The sequence below is a fragment of the Gossypium raimondii genome, chromosome 12, assembly GCF_025698545.1.
Source record: "Gossypium raimondii isolate GPD5lz chromosome 12, ASM2569854v1, whole genome shotgun sequence".
Classification (NCBI taxonomy): domain Eukaryota; kingdom Viridiplantae; phylum Streptophyta; class Magnoliopsida; order Malvales; family Malvaceae; genus Gossypium; species Gossypium raimondii.
In genome coordinates, this window is record NC_068576.1 from 38,237,089 (window position 1) to 38,247,044 (window position 9,956).

A 9,956-nucleotide genomic window follows, 5' to 3' on the forward strand; every position below is an offset into this window, starting at 1 on the left:
TTTATATCATCCAAACATATCATCAAAGCATTATTCAAGCCCAAATTATAAACATACATAATTTAATCCATTTTGTGTAGTTTATGAACACTTAAACATCAATTTAACATGCCATAATATAACTTCAAACACATATTCATATGTATATACCAAACCATTATTAAACTTATAACCTCATTTACAATCAAACCACAAAATAACTATTATTTAGACACCCTAGGTACATGCTGACACAAAAGATAGACATCACCACATGCCTAACCTGTGCACGGAAAACAAAACCGTATGCTGAGTAAAGTTCAGTGGTATTTCTATAATCTGAATATTTAAATACAACACAATATAATATGCTCAATTGAATTATAAGGACATATGAATGTCTAGTATCATAACTATCATTTTTCATTTGTTAAACAATATCCCAATTCACACAATTGCTATATAAATGGTTATTCACATATCAAACCATAAATACTCAATTCATGATTATATAACTCATATATTCCATGTATTGCCAACATTGTAACACCTCTAACCCTTATCCGTAGCCGGAACAGGGTTACGGAGCATTACCAAACTTTTTAAATTAAATACGAACATTTCATAACATTTAATATATATCAAAAATCAATCATAAATCACTCATATTGTCTCTTGTATGAGCCCTTGAGGCCCAAAATACGCATTAGAAATAAATCGGGATTAAACCAGAAACTCAGAGAATTTTTCCCAAAATTTCAAAATTTTCCTTAATTGTAGAGGACACACGTCCGTGTGGCCAGGCCATGTGGGCATTCGAAATAGGGGCACACGGTCGCATCCCAGCCTATGTCCAATTTAGGGTGCTTACTGACTTGGGTCACACGGCCAAGCCATACGCCCGTGTGCTAGGCCGTGTGTTATGAAATTAAGGTGCAGGGGTCACACGGTCAAACCACACGTTCGTGTGCTAGGCCGTGTGCAAAAACCTGGGCATTTTGTTTCTCAATTTTAAAGATGTAAGGGACACACGACTAGACCACACGCCCTTGTGCTCACACGGCTGAGACACACGCCAGTGTCTCTGCCCGTGTGGACGAAAATAGGCCATGTTATGGCTACTTTTCTCACCTATTTTGATATCAACCTATACACAACATTTTAATACATCAATACATTCCAAACAAGCAATCAACACAAGCCAAAATCATGTTTTAAGCATGACATAACATCACAAATACTCAAATACTTAAACTTACCTATTTAATCCATCTCATTGATTTATCAAAATCTATTACTAATTACATACATATAAGCATATATCATTCACAACCACATTTCAATTAATTTCATTTCCAAACCAAGCCTATACATGCCATATAAACCATAATATACATTACAAAAAGTACTGGAGTGAGTTGGATAGTGTGGCTTGATGTGTTGATCCGATCTCCCAACCTCAAGTTAATTTACAGGAACATTAAACAACACAAGTAAGCTTTATGAAGCTTAGTAAGTTTGATAGGTTAAACATAAATCTTACGAAACTTAATATAACAATTTAAATAGTAAATTATTCATGCACTCTCCCTATCAATCACAACATAAATCGATGAACACACTTCTTTCAAATTAATATCAATAATAAACAATAAATATTTCAGTTTCAATCACTTAAGTCATTTACCAAATCTTACCAAATCGGAGGACGGCTTACGGATATGAGTACATCGTTTTCAGAAGCCCAAAGGCTAAACAAAAGCACATAAGTGCTAAACAGAAACCCGTAAGTGTTGAACGGAAGCTCATAAGAGCTGAATGGAAACCCATAAGGGTAAAACAAAAGCTCAAAAGAGCTGAACGGAAACCCATTAGGGTTAAATGGAAACTCATATGAGTTAAACAAAAGCTCGTGGGAGCTAAACGGAAAATAAACACAAAATTTCGAAACAAATGCTGAACCTCGATTTACTTGGGTAATTTTCTATCAACTCTTCCTTTGCTAATCTCTACACAACGATTGTACTCAATCCTGCGTTCCATTTAAATCAGATATTAATTTCAAATTCATAATTTAACAATATTCCATTTTTCAACAATATACCAAATACGTAATATCATACATCAATTCCATATAATTATTAAACTTTAACCATATGAACTTACCTGGATTAAATTGTAAGATTTGTTAAAGTTCAGGGACTATTCTGCTAATTTCTCTTTTTCATGATTGTCTATAGACTCTTGATCTAAAATATGAAATTATTCATTCATTAGCATATATTTCATTTCCAATTCACTTCAAAATTAATACCCCATAATTTTGAAATTACACAATTACCCCAACATTTACAAATTTTTCAATTTAGTCCATTTACTAATTAGTCTATCAAATGAACTAATTTTTCTCAATTGACAATTTATCTAAATATTCTAGGCTATCATACAGCCATTAGTAAATAGAAATTTAATACTGAACCCTAATACTTAACCTTTTTACAATTTGGTCCTAAAATCAATATTTAACAAAATCACTTCATAAAGTCATCATATAACAAAATTAAAGCTCTAAATCCGTGTTTATTCATCTAATACATCCTATATTCATGAATGGTAACTTCCGAAATTTCCAATAAAATAAAAACTAACGAAATATATAGTTGGACCTAATTGTAAAAGTCTTAAAACATGAAAATTCTAAGAAAAAAACAAGAATTGAACTCACTTGTAGAAAAATATGAAAACCAGCTTCTTAAGGGCTCTTAAATGGTGTTTTTAGGCTGAATATTGATGAAGAATTGCTTAGAAACTATTAAATCTCATTTTAGCTATTTTTATTTTTATTTTATTTCCCATTTTGCCCTTGTTTCCCCTAATTTCATGATTATTTTTTTCTTTTTATGCCGCCTTAGCCATCCTTTGTGTGTCAATTTTCCCTTTTGGTCCTCCATTATTTATCATTTGGGCTATTTAATCACTATTTCTTTTGTCGAAACCATTTTTTTGATAAAACGGGGTCGACTTGGATTTTGAAAACGAAAACGAATTTGGGAGTCACCACGAATCCTTTTTTATTTAGGTGTGATTGGATCACCTCAAAAAATGGTTATTTTTAATAAACAGTCCGGTTTATTAAAACAACGCTTTTTGGTCTATGAAATTTAGAAAGAAGGGTTCGGGAGTCGGTTACGTACGAGGAAGGATTAGCACCCTCGTAACGCCCAAAATTGGTACCTAGTTGATTAATTAGTGTCTTAGTGTCGAGAATTGAAAACTTTAAAGAGATTTAAAATTTATTTATTTGAAAGATATTCGATTATCTCGGTTTTAGAAAAGACCATATTCCGTAAGTTAGAACACAATCTTTTATTAATTCCCAAGATTATTTAAAAATTTATGTTTGAATAGATTCGTGTATTTAGATTTATCGAGAAAATCGAAACCCCGTAAATTAGGGTACGATCTTACCAAATCAAAATACAAGGTTTTACTTGTTTGAAAATCATGAGTCGTGCATCGAATAAAATTAATCTAACTCGAAATGGTAGAAATGAAACTTGGTGTTAATATGCGTACAAAACAATATTGAATACAATGGTATAAAAATAATACGAGCAACAACAATAAAAATAAGACAAATAAAAGGACAAATCAATAACATACAAAATAACAAGTATATAAGCAAATAAAATTAAAACATTCTTTTAAAATAATAATGAAAACGTAAATAAATAAATAAAATAAATAAAATAAATAAAATTATAGAAATAAAGATATATATGTATGTATGTATATGTATATAAAATTATAAAATATAAAAATATATATAAGTATGTATATATATTTATGAAAATAAAAAAATATGTATATAGATATATATCTATATAGATATGTATATAAATTATAAAATATAAAATGTATATATATAAATAAATTATAAAAGTATGTACGTGTATATATATTATAAAATGTATGTATGTATATATATATGAAATTTGAAATTTAAAAGGTATAAATGAGTAAATAACAATAATAATTATTAATAATAGTAATAATATCAAATTTATTAATTTTAATAAGAAAATAACCAAAATAACAAAAAGGGCTAAATTGAATTTTAAAACAAACTTCAGGGTTTAAATCTGTAAATAAATAAAAAAGAATGGCCTGGGACTGAAATAGGACGCGCTGAAAGGACGAGGGACCGATTGGGCAATATCCCCGTTCCTAATGCGCAGCGTTTCTGTAACACCCCTTACCCGTATTTGATGTCGAAATAGGGTACGAGGCATTATTAGAACACATACATTTGCATACGTATTAAAGCGAGTTACAAAATTTCATTCAAATTAAGGTTTTCCAAATTATTAACATGCTTTAATAAATCTTTACATTATAACTTCAAAATACTATAATTATAACAAATAGGGCCTACGAGACCCGATACTTACTCATGTAATTCAATGCTTCATTTTTATTTCATACAATTCACAATTTCTCATGTTCACAATTCAAATCAATTTCTCAATCCAATATACATTTCAGTACCACCATAATTCTTTTAATTCAAAACATATCACTAGAAACTTTCATTTAATTCACGTACAATTCAATATCATTAACTTCAATACTAATACGTATTCACCATTTAACTCAACGTTTATCGATTTTACCCTTCATTAACACATTTATAAAATTCTTAGTATTGCAATGCAAACATCACTTAAGCTTAAATAACAACATCGAATCAACTCACCATCCTCTTTTTCGTCATTTTATTCTTCAAGTATGAACTTAGTATTTCATTTCCTTTCCACACCCATTTCCTACGAATATTACACAAAAAAATAACATATCATTCAACCATAGTCGCAAGCTAGTGCATTTAATCCATATACCATTCATGGCCTTACTTCATACCAAATCATATACCAAATATATCATAGATACATACTATGAAACTTTTTTTTTCCAATATGAGCTTAAACCATGATCAATAACATACAAATGAAAGCATCATTTCTATTTCCACGTTTATCGATTATAATCGATCTTATAACCAATTATACATAAATCATTCATATATATATAAATATATATATTTAATTTTCCTCCTCCTCCTCTCCGTTCCACATCCGTAGTTTACTTAACATTCTTAGAAATAACATTTTCTATAGTTTCTTTATTCACCCTTATGTATATTCAAAGCTGTCTATCCGAGTCAGTATCACTAAATTATTTTTATTTGGAGCTACAGAACTCCAAATTAAGAACCATTAAGTTTTCCTAAAGCTAGATTCACATATATTCTTACCATAAAATTTTCAGAATTTTTAGTTTAGCCAAATAGTACAGTTAATTGTTTAAAGTTTACCTTGTTACGCAGTCTGATAGTTCTGACCACTCTTCACTAAAAATGAATTATCTAATTGTACAGAATTCAAATGGTGTTCTCGTTTGTTTCTCTTGAAAATATACTTATTAAGTATTCTAAGAATATAAATTATAACTCATAATTATTTTTTTAAAATTTTTAATGATTTTCCAAAATCAGAACAGGGGATTCCAAAATCAATCCGTCCCTGTCTCACTAAAATTCAAATATCTCAAAATATATAACTGTTTTGCTTGCTCTGTTTCTTTTATGTAAAAATAAACTCACTAAGATTTCATTTCATATCATATTCACTCTCTAATTCTATTTGCACAATTTTTGGTGATTTTTCAAAATCATATGATTGTTGCTGTCCAAAACTGTTTTGTTGCTAATTCTACTTTTTCATAATTTCACTTTTTCACTTTCAATCACTATTCAATTCAAAATTCACTTTGCCATTTTCAAGTCAATATTCAATTCAATTCCACACGTCCCTCATTCACATAGCACTATAACCATTTATTTTATAACACAATACAAGACTTCATCACTTTAGTCACTCTTTCACAACTTATGACGTTCCAATCACATACTCATATCTCATTGAACATGTCGATATAACAACAAATATTTGGGGTTTTTCACACAGTACTACCCATGTTACTTTTATCATTCGATACACGTAGTAGCCTTCACATAATACTACACACGTGATCAAGTTTTACGGTTCACGTAGTAGCCTTCACATAGTACTACACACGTGATCAAGTTTTACGGTTCACGTAGTAGCCTTCACATAGTACTACACACGTGATCAAGTTTTACGATTCACGTAGTAGCTTTCACATAGTACTACACACGTGACCAAAGCTTTTCGGTACACATAGTAGCCTTCACTTAGTACTACACATGTGACCATCATTTATCGATTCACGTAGTAGCCTTCACACAGTACTACACACGTGACCAAAGCTTCTCGGTACACATTGTAGCCTTCACTTAGTACTACATATGTGACCATCATTTATCGATTCACGTAGTAGCCTTCACACAGTACTACACACGTGTTCTTTGATACCTTATTCAAATCTTTATCATTCCGACAGTTCCACAAAGATTCGTACTTCCCAATAATTTACAATTTCTCCATAGCACATTATAATATCAATCTTTCCACTCAATTCCATAACCAATTTAATAATTCGATTTAAATCACTTCAACCATTACTTGCAGTTGGTATATCCATAAACCAAGCTGATTTTAAACAAATCAACTATCAATTTCAAATTTCTAACTTTAATATAACTATTTCATATCCAACCATTTCGCATATATTGCCACGAAATATGACAAAAATAATTATAACAATGTATTAATTACATACAACTTACCTCGATACAAAATGTAAAGATTTTAGAATTTAATCCCCAATCCTCTCTTTTCCATGATTAAGGTTGACTTCTTATCTTTCTTGATCTATAATGACACATTTAACTTATTTAACACTCACATTTATCAAAACAGTTCTTGACTCGAACTTTAGCAAAATTATGATTTTACCCCTAAACTTTTGCATATTTGCACTTTTGCCCCAAAGCTCTGAAATTAAGCTTAATCTCTTATTCTTATGTTTTATGATATGCTGAACATTTTTTCCTTCTATGGCAACATCAAATTCCCACTCTAACACTTACTTATGAACATTAGGTATTTTTACCGATTATGTCGTTTTACATGTTTTCACTTAAAATCGCTTAGTAAAAGTTGTTTAACATAATTTATAGCTTCATATTTTACCATAAAACATCAAAATAAACAAATTTCACCTATGGGTATTTTTTCAAATATAAACCCTAGGTTAAAATATTGCTAGAATAAGATAAATCAAGTTACCAAGACCCCAAAAACATAAAGAACATTAAAAATAGGGTTAGAATGGACCTACAATCGAGCTTGGAAGCTTGAAAACCCTAACCATGGCTTCCCCCTTACAAATTTCGGCCATGAGGTTGAAGATGATGATTTTTGGCCTATTTTGTCTTTTTAATACTTTTTAATTACTAAATTACCAAAATGCCCCTAACTTAAAACTTTCCTATTTCACTTATTTCATGTCCATTTTTGTCCACAATTTAACCAATGGTCTAATTTCCATTTAAGGACCTCCAATTTAAAATTTTATAACAATTGGACACTTCTAACATGTAGAACTCAACTTTTGCACTTTTTACAATTTAGTCCTTTCGGCTAAATTGAGTGCCCAAACGTAGCAATTTTCGAGCAAAATTTTCACGAATTTTTTTTTGTGAAATTGTATACCATAAAAATATAATAATAATTATGTTTTCCCTTGTCGAATTTGTGGTCCCGAAACCACAGTTCTAACTAGGCCTAAAATCGGGCTGTTACAGTTTCAGCGTGGACTAAAATGAAATACGTAGAAAATTAAGCGAGCAAAGTTAAAAAACAAAAGGGACCAGATTGCGCAATGGCACAAAAGCGAAAGGAATGCACGCATAAATAACTCTTTTACAAAAAAACACGCGGATCCTCCTAAAAGAATGGGTCGAATCTCGGGTCAGAGGCCAAAACGACGTCGTTTTAATATGTTTATAAAAGCTAAAAAATTCTAAGTTTCATTCTTAATAGTTTCTACAAAAAAAATTTTGAGAGTATTTCTCTGCTCCACAACTATCCGAGTCCCGACCTAGGGCTCTATCATTGCGCCGCCTTGTCTCCACCGTGGGCGGTGGTCGGCGATATGCAAAAGGGCATTTTTAGCCCGTGTTTCGCAAGATCCTTGAGGGTCAAGGCCTCTCAACCATAAAGAATCAAAAGGAGGCTCTCGGCACTCTTTGGATTCGGTTCTGACGACGGAAGAGAACCTTCCAATGGCGCGAAGACGAGGTATCCGACAAGTCCTCTTTCCCCATTTTATTTTCTATATTCTTCGCATGTATAAAACAAATGGAAAAAACAAAAAAAACGAAGAAAACAGAGAAACAATCAGAGATTTGAAACCGAAAGAAAAAAAATCACCTTTGAAAATGTTGTTTTTTCTTTTATTCTAAATTTTGTGTATCTAACCCTTTGAAATTGATTCGAATGGCATTTTAAAGCCATTTCTTTTACAGAGTTTTTATTATTTTTGTGTCACTTCTTTCCTCTAATTTTGCAGGTGCAATTGGCAGTACGGCAGTGGCAGTGCGCGGCGGCCAGCAGAGCTAGGAATCCCTAGGTGCGGCGCACCTAGGGTTTGACTTGTTGTTTCTGATTTGATTTTTTTGGGGTTAGGTTTAGACAGTTGGGCTTTAGATTTTGGGTTTGAGGTAGTTGGAGCTGTAATTGGGTTTGGGTAGTTGGGTTTGTATCTGGACTTGTTAATTATTTTTGGGTTTTGGGCCTGGGACAAAATTGGCTTAGTACAGCTGCCCCTCTTTGCTTGTTGTCGTGTAACGAGAATGGAGCAAAGACTTCTAAAAAAAACCAATTTTGCCCGGTCCTGCCGAGTCTTGACTTCTTTGGGTGCTTCTCTTCTTCAAGTAGCCCCCTTCCAATCCACTATGTCTTGTCGCTTCGATCCACTTCTCTGCAACTTCGGAGACATTCGACTTGTAGCTTCAATCTTCCTCGCAGCAACTTCAGGGGGATGAGATTTGTGGTTTTAGTCTGCTCCACTGCAACGTTAGGGAGATAAGACTTGTTGCTTCCACTTGCTCTACTGCGACTTCAGGGAGATAATGTTTGATACGATAAGAGCTGCTATCTATAGTCTGCTCCACTACAACTTTAGAGAGATAAGACTCGTTATGGTAGATTTAATCTGACCTACTACAACTTCAAAGGTATGGGATTCATCGTTTTAATCTGCTCCATTGCAACTCCAGGAGATAGGATTAATAGCTTCAATCTGCCCCACTCCAACTTCAGGGAGATAAGATTTGTTCTTCAGTCTGCTCCACTGCAACTTCAGGGAGATAAAACTGGTGTTTTTGATCTACTTCACTGCCAGTACAGGAAGACAAGATCTACAATCTTCAACCTACTCCACTGTTGCTCAGGGAGATAAGGCTTGAGCTTTCGATCTACTTCACTGCCAGTATAGGAAGACAAGATCTGCACTCTTCAACCTACTCGACTGCTGCTCAAGGAGATAAGGCTGGTGCTTTTGATCTACTTCACTGCCAGTACATGAAGACAAGATCTACACTCTTCAACCTACTCCTTTGCTGCTCAAGGAGATAAGGTTGGTGGCTTATATCTGTTTCCCTACTGCCTTGGGAAGAGAAGATTCATTGTCTTTGATCTGCTCCACTACTGCTTAGGGAGACAGGATTTACAATCTTCAACCTACTCCACTGCTGCTCAGGGAGATAAGGCTGGTGCATGCATAAATGCAAAATGTCATGAAAATGATCCCTCAATGTTTGAGTTGTTATTGCTCATTGTTCAATAATGCTTTATTGCCAACACGTCAGAATGCTATCTTGTCCTGTTGGTAATGCCCATATCTTACTTAATCGGATTGCCCCCACTGTAATCTTCAGGGTTCAATCCACTGTAATCTTCAAGGTTCAATCCACTTGTAATTTTGGGACA